The following is an 8,814-nucleotide window of genomic DNA, read 5'->3' as shown; positions in this document are numbered from 1 at the left end:
TGAATGAGCAGTTTGCTAAGTAATTTATCTAAACGAATCAGCTCCTCTGTATCAAACTGAGTGTAAAACTCTACGAGATCGTCAATATGTTCATGTTCAACTGGTGGAAAGTATTTTTTTGATATCCCACAGATAGCAATGATTTCTTCTAATGACGTGGATTCTTTGCAATGCGACGGTGAATTACGACCAGAGAGTGAGACCTTTCCACCACGAGCTGTTTTATGATACGGCATGACTTGAAAAAACAAAATGGCGGGCTCAAAATCCAGACATCAAAAATGGCTAGTTGACAGTATTATCTCTCCCGACTCCAGATTCTGACGAGATCAAAATAAGTATCACTCACCTCGTAAAGTTCAGGATAATCAGCATCAATTCGACATAACCGGCATCACAAGGGAGAAGAGGACATCAGTAGAGCATCATCCTTCAAGACTTCACTGTCGGAACTGATTTTTCATGTCTGGATCCCTGCTTTAAAATTGTTAAGTGGTGAATTATATAAGCCTACGAATTATTTAGAAATAGTGGTAGATAAAAATCTACTAAATTGAATTCATTAAACCAAGAATCGCAATTTATAAACTACCACTTTAAAATATATATTTGCTGCCCGGAGCAAGTTGGTATCTCTGTATGACTATTGAGTGTGTTGAAAGTTTTTTTAGTATAATTTTGACTTTAATTCTAGAAATTTATTTGATCAGTTTTAACATCTAGATGTAGATCCTTTTAACATCTATTCCTTTAACCTCTTCGAATCGGGCTAGTTGCATGCATTCTCATGGTGAAGAAAATCAGGGTACAAATATAAAACTACATAGTATCTAACCTCTTTCTCGCAGTTTATTTGTGATGGGTTAATAATAGTCTTATTTATTTAATTCACCTCTACTTAGTTCAAAATAAAAATTATGCAGTTATATTTAGAGCATTGGTTGTACAAGATAAATAAAAATTAAAGTAAAAAAATAAATAAGTGTGTCAATTTAGTCATGCCCATATTTAAAGCTACTGGCTTATCAGTGTTCTCACAACCTGGAAAAAATAAATTAGTGGTAGCAAAAATGTTTTTAAGATAATTAAAAAATATTTAAATTTATCCTTTTGTGAATTGCAAAATTATAAGTGAGTAATTTTTTTTGCATCAATACACATTTCCTTTAAATTTAATATTAGTAAATGCTTCAAAAATAGTTAAAGTTCTCAGAGCTGATTGAGAATTACAAAACATTTCTAAGGTTTTTCAACCCACAATTATATTTTCTTTATGCTAAATCATATTTTAAATACATACAAATAATTTAAGACACCCATATTTTTCTCAATTTCGCTACTACTTTACAAAATTTTCCAGATTTCAACAATCCTTGTTGTTTAATATTAATTCATGCCACGAAATCATCACGTTACATCACTTTATTATTAATTAATTTAATATTTTTAAAAGTACCACTTTTAAAAATGTATATGCATTTACATGGATTATAAAATTTACATCATTGATGCGAAAAAGCTCCAATTTATCAATGATACTAATACATTTGTTTGAATTGTACGTTACTGGCAGAGAAATATCAAGAAAGAATTGGGCTTGTTAGTTCAATCCCACAATAACTCCAAGAAAAGAGAAGGTCTCAGCCATCACCTCCTACATCAAGAAGCCTCCACACGGTCTTTTATAAGTAGAACTCGCAGACTGTTTAAAATGTGAACCAGTTGTGCGCATGAACCCAAAACTTTTTATAAAAGCAATTGAGAGAAATTTATCTTATATATTTGAGAATTGAATTTGTAGTGGTTGACAAGTGAATAAGGCAAACCAATAATATTCATAAATAAAATAAATTTTTAGTCATATATTTGCTACCACTTTCTTATTTTAACAATATTCTGTATTAAATGACTTGTTCAGTAAGTGGATAACCTTCACAGTGGTCTGATCGGACTACCTATCAAAAACCGTGTGGAGGCTTTCAGTTATAGGAGGCGTTGTCTCAGCACGGGTTAGCATAAACAAGAAATTTGATCCTTTATTAGCCTAAATGTAATAACATATTTCGTATTTTCCATCACTGCTCAGCTTAGTAGCCCGAACGTACTGACATCTTTCTTATTTTTTTATCCACTGCGTTGTTTATGTTCGTTATGTCGGACTACTAAATTGATACGTGCAGAGGCCTTCTTTCTTCTTAAAGGTGTTGATTGAGCCTCCGCACGGTTTTTTATAAGTAGTCCGTGCAGACTATTTAAAAAGTGAACCGGTTGCGCGCATGGAACCCATATTTTATTCTAAAGTTGACAGAGAGAAATGTATCATATATATTTGAGAATTGAATCTGTAGTGGTAGACAAGTGAATAAAACAAACCAATCATATTCACAAGTTAAACAAACTTTTAGACATACATTTCCTACCACTCTCTTATTTTTACTAGATTTTTTATTAAAGGGCTCTTTCGTAAACTGGTTTACCTTCATAGTGGTGTGATCGGATTGCCTATAAGAAACCGTGTGGAGGCTTTCAGTAGCAGGAAGCGTTGATTGAGCCCGCTATGCTTTTTGGGCATTTTTAGGATAAAAATAAAATGAAAATTTAGCTTCTGGTAAAATAATACAAATATTTTCCTAAAACTTTTTTTGGACACATTATTTACTATAAATCAAGAATTTGTAGGTGCTTACGACCAATTCAAAACATCGATATTTTTCTCAACTTTGCTACTTCTTTACTTCTAAAATTTTTCCAGTGTGTCACAAACTTGATAGTATAGTAATCATTGGTCTAGATAAATCATCACTTTAAAAATTGATTTTTGGGCTATAAAATATCGTTGAATTAAGCTACTGCTTAAGGATTACAAAAATATTTCTAAAACTTTTCTTGCATCTATTTATATTTCCTTTAAATCGAAAATTTTTCGGTACTTAGGATTAATTTAAAACTTTGATATTTAACCACTGCCTTCGAAAAGGTTAAGTGATAGTAAAACTCTTGCTTTTTGATTTCATTCTTGAGTTTATAAATTTAAGTACGAATAATTTTTACTGTCACTACAAATAAATGAATGAAATATTAATATAAATGCATGCTTTTATATAAACTCAAAATATAATAATATAAATATGAACTATCTAAAAATGCTTCTTCAAATTTCATTTTACTTCCATCTTGGTAAATTATTTTTAGGAAGAACCAACGCCACCTGTAACTAAAAGCCTCCACACCGTTTCTTATAAGTAGTCTGATTCTGATCAGACCACTATGAAGGTAAACTAGTTTACCAAAGAGCCATTTAATAAAAATGTAGTAAAAACAAGGAATTGGTAGCAACATATGTCTAAAAATTTGTTTAATTTATGAGCATGATTGGTTTGTCTTATTTACTTGTCAACCACCATAGATTCAATTCTCAAATATATATGATAAATTTCTTTCAATTACTTTTAAAATAGAATTTTGGTTCAAGCGCACAACTGGTTCACTTTTTAAATAGTCTGCGCAGACTACTTTTAAAAAAAGCAACGCCTCCTACAACTGACAGCCTCCACACTGTTTTTTATAGGTAGTCCGATCAGACCACTATGAAGGTAAATCAGGTTACGAATGAGCCCTTTAATAGAAAATCTAGTAAAAATAAGAAAGTGGTAGCAAATATATGTCTAAAAATTTATTTAATTTATGAATATGATTGGTTTGTCTTATTCACTTGTCAACCACTACAGATTCAATTCTCAAATACATCTATATATATATTTCTCTTACACGGCGACAAAAAAAAAGCCTCATTACAGCTCCCCGAATGGCAACGCAAGAAAATCGACCAATGATTGCCGCTAAAAATGTCACATGCCAAATCTAGATGAGATGGCTCAACATATAGCGCTTTTAAAAACGGAAACTGAAATAACCAGAGAGAGCATAAGCTAGGCAGAAGTGAGTAGTCTTTGTCGATAGATCTCTATTTTAGTATTTTGTCGAAAGCGCTTTTTTTTTACGAATTCATATATTACGAATTTATTTGATGATTTTTGATTTATATCACGAATTTATTTGTTTTACTAGAATTTATTTGTTTATGCAGGTTTTTCCATTGCAATTCACTTATTTCAATTTTTAATAGACTTAATTATAGCCAAAATTTTAACCTTTTTAATGAGATATCAGTTTTAGAAATTTTATCTTAAGATTTTATACTATATCACATTTCTAATAGGTTTAACAAATTACATGTCATTTATTTGAATTCAAATTTATTTTAATGACTTAGTATTTACTAAAAAAAATGTAATTTTTTTAAAGAAAAAAGTTGTAGTATGGATTTGAATGATTGTTTTGAATTCTCAGAATGTTGTGCATTTGCAATGTACATAAGTTAGTAGCGAGCGAAGCAAACCATATAAGATAGCCTAGCAATTTTCGGGGGTTGGCGAGCAGGGGGCGCAGCCATCACCTCCTACATCAAGAAGCCTCCACACGGTCTTTTATAAGACTGTTTAAAAAGTGAACCAGTTGTGCGCATGAATCCAAAACCTTTTATAAAAGTAATTGAGAGAAATTTCTCTTATATATTTGAGAATTGAATCTGTAGTGGTTGACAAGTAAATAAGGCAAACCAATAATATTCATAAATAAAAAAAAATTTTTGTCAATTATTTGCTACCACTTTCTTATTTTAACTATATTTTTTATTAAATGACTCGTTCGGTAAGTGGATATCCTTCACAGTGGTCTGATCGGACTACCTATAAAAAACCGTGTGGAGGCTTTCAGTTATGGAAGGCGTTGGCGCAGCCTACTAGTATGATAAATTTCTCTCAGTCACTTTTATAATAGAAATTGGGTTCATGCGCACAACCGGTTCGCTTCTTAAATAGTCTGCGCAGACTACTTATGAGAAACCGTGTGGAGGCTTTTTGATGTAGGGGGTGATGTAAAAAGCCGTCTGGAGGCTTTCTGATAGGAGGTGATGGAAGAACAAAACTTGGCAGAAATGCACTCTAAATGCAGTAGAATATAAAGATGCTAAAAAATTCATTTATTATTAAAGCTCCATTTTTAGAACTTTACACTCATTAATAAATATATTAAAAATTTTATCACTTAACTTTACTTATATTACCACTTTCTAATGAAACGAAATGCATTTTCTTCCCTTAGTACAGGTAGGAAAATATTATGAATGAATAAAACTTGTTTCATTTACTTCCTCTGGTGAAAGGTCTGCCGTTAATGAGAATCTCAAACAAAAATATCTTTTTAGTGGTTCTGTTCATTGACATTTCTCACTGAAGTCTATAGAACAGTGGTTACCTACTGGCGGCCATCGAAGCTTTTTTTTGTGGTCTGCGAACTAAAATATATTAGTTGTCATTTTTTGAGGACAATTTTCGTAAAAAAATTTATATGGGTTTTAAATACTTTCCTTTCGTTAAAAAAAGAAAGAAAAACCTAATTTCTTCGTTTCTGTGAAATATACCAACTGTGTAAAAAAAATTATTTCTCAGGTTTTGCATCCAAGAAAATATTTAATCAAATGCAAAATTGTACAGTATCTGATTTATAAAAAAAAACATTTACAATTGCAACTCATCGAAGGAGTTTTATGTTTGCCTTTTCGCTCTCATTTAATGCTGGCTGTTATTAATTTTATCCGTCTCCACTTTTTAAGCAAGAATTGATAGAAAATGTGTTTAAAAACTCATTAATTGTTTTTTCTTTTCGCTGTTTTTCTTTTTCAATGCAAAATAAATTAAAAGAACAGCTTAGTTTACTTAAGTCCTTACAATTTCAATCAACACTTTCTACAGAAAACGACCTTCAGATGTTAAACATTTTGAAGAAAAAAAAGAAAATATGCGAAAAAAGAAAATGTCGACATAAAAGCATATTTGTTGCAAAGAATAACGTTTCGTAGAATAAATGAGGAAAAGAATAACTTTTGTTTGCATATGTAAAGTAATAAAGAGAACGTTGAGTGACAAGCATGTGTACTGAAACTTTTATTTGTAGAGAACTCTTAATTTCTAAATCGTTGATGCAGAGAGCATTTAGTATGGATGACTAATCTGGATTGTATTGCTTGAGTTATGCAATTACGCTATTGTCTAAGTTTAATTCATCTTTTTTAATTGTTTTTGATGAAGCAGAGATTTCTTAAACAATGATGTGATAAGATGTATTTCTGAACGATTAAAATTTCAGAAAGAAATCTTTGTACTATAGTTGCCCGGCCTAAAAGCTGCATTTTTGAAAACAATAAATCATGAACAAAAATTAAGGTTTATTCTTACATCATGGCTGGTAGGAAAATTTAAGAATTAATTTTTTGAAATTACGAATTTAATGTTAAAACATAAATGTTACTATCACTAAAAAAACGACCAGTACAGCCGACACAGTTTTTAGTTCACGATTACCAATGTTCAAATCCTGAACTTTGTAATTTTGAACCCAATCCAAAAGACAAAGGAACTCTTGGATAAAACAGCTGGAGAAATTTGATTTAAGGAGAAGATTTTAATGGAACTAACTTTCATTTGCGTTACATGGAGAAGAAAAGCGTGAAAACCTACCACGGTTAGCCTGCGGGCAATGAGATTCTAACCTATGATCCGTCGACCACTGAGAATATTTATCATCAGCGCTGTGATTGATGCGAGCCGTTTGCGGAATTCGTATCGACAACCCATTGCTGGCATTCGAACCCTGATCTGTGTAGGTGAGCTCTCTTTCCCCTGAACCACCACGGCACTTTAGTACTTATAAGCATGTCTAAAAACTCCATTGTGAAAAAAAGAAAGCATACATTATAGTTTCTCTCCGGTGGATCTTTTTTTATGTTTCTTACCACCATATCTTCTGAACTCTGAGTGCTTTAACATGCAATGTAAATTATTGTAAGTAAATGTAATGTGAATTATTGTAAATTATTTTAAATATATGATGAAATATTACTATGTAACAATTAAAAATCATAAATAATGTGATAACGAAATATCAAGTAACAAAAAATTTTAAATTAGCTGTAACTTTCGATCAGAGGCTTTTAAAACGCTGGTCTGCCAACTACTACGCTCTTTGCAAAATATTTTATGGAGTGGGGGACATTTAAAAATTAATATATATACTTATAGAAATTTTGCTGATTTTGCCAACTTTAACCAAGTCTCGCAATTTGGGAACTAGAACGAAGTGGCGTTTCAAGTGAGCTCTTAAATCATTTACAGGTAGCGGTGTGATAATTAACTTAAAAAAAAAAAAGAAAAGAAAAGAATAATACAGAAAAACAATAATTTAGCTACCACTAGAAGAAATTTTTCCTAAAGACTTTGAAAGTTGGCTACCAGAAAAAAGTACTTTGAACTCAAAAATGAACATATTTTGTTTCAGTCAACTTTGTTCTTTTTTGAAAAGAAAAAAAAAAGAAAACGTGCTGTTAAAATGACGATAGGCACAAATGGATCATTTTTTTAATCATTATAACTGCAGTTTTTGAATAATAGTAATCATTGTAATGCTAAATAATATTTATATATTTTTTTTATTCCAATTTTTCTTCTATCCTGTTCGAAGGTAGAATTTATAAGTAAAAAATAAATGCCCAGACATTTAGACAGAAAAATTAATGGAAATAGTTTAATGTAATTAAAAGCTAGGAACATTAGGAAAATATTAATAATAATGAAAAATAATTACTTCAACTGTTTTTTTTTTAATAAACAGATGAATTTTATTTAAAAACAATTTAAAAATGAGATCCTCTTTATATATCTAATTGTTTTGAAGAATGCATTAATAAAAATTTAATTTTTATTATGATGAATGTATCGTTATCTTTTTAATTTTGAATGTATCTCAAATTACACGTTCAACACGTTGAGAGCCGCGTCAGCCATTAGTGGCTGACACTAAAATTACATTTTGGCCGCGTCAACCATCGGTGGCTGACACTGAATTCACATTTAGGCCGCGTCAACCATCGGTGGCTAACACAGAAATTACATTTCGGCTGCGTCAACCACCGTTGATTGATTCTGAAATTACATTTAGGCTGCGTCTGTCACCACTTACTGACACTGACCTTTCACATAGGCCGCGAAAAACAGCTGGCTGACAGCGTATAACATGATATAGAACTATAAAATTTACACTCTTTTATGAAAATGCAGAAAATTTATTCAAAATTTACTTAACACGTTCACGCCGGGGTGACTCACCGGTGGGTCACACTAGATTGTCTCATCTTGGCAGCGCACCGGAGTAAAAACCAGTAACAATAAATTTCATTTTTTAGTTTTTTTCCGGGAATAATAAAACTTCATAACTACCAATTGTTTTTAACGGATGCAATTTTTATATTGAATTGCTTCTTCGCCGTTATTAATTTCCTTACAGAAAATTGTTATTGTTGAGAATATATTAACTCTTCCCGAATATTGTCTAATATGGAAATAGTTCTTCTACCAATATTTTCTCTTTTCCCGGTATTGGTCCTCGTTAAACTGTGCTACCGTAAAGTGCTCGACTTCGCGCGCACATACCTGCCAACTTTCACTCTTCCCGAGAATTGATTTTCAGAGTGGTTGTAAAACAATAAACGAAAAACAATCTGATTCAAAAATATATTTATATTTTGATCCCGTTGAAATTCGCTTGCGCAAGGATTATTGTGCTTTGATATATTTATTGTAATTATTAATATGTAGTGGTGGTCAAACTCATTTATAATTATCATTATAATTCAAAAAGTTAATTTGAATAACCTGAGTATTGCTACCACTTTAAATATGAAAATAAAATCTTCCGGAA

This window comes from Parasteatoda tepidariorum, chromosome 9 (assembly GCF_043381705.1).
Source record: "Parasteatoda tepidariorum isolate YZ-2023 chromosome 9, CAS_Ptep_4.0, whole genome shotgun sequence".
NCBI lineage: Eukaryota > Metazoa > Arthropoda > Arachnida > Araneae > Theridiidae > Parasteatoda > Parasteatoda tepidariorum.
The sequence above is the reverse complement of the archived record's forward strand: the minus strand, read 5'-3'. Positions refer to the sequence as shown.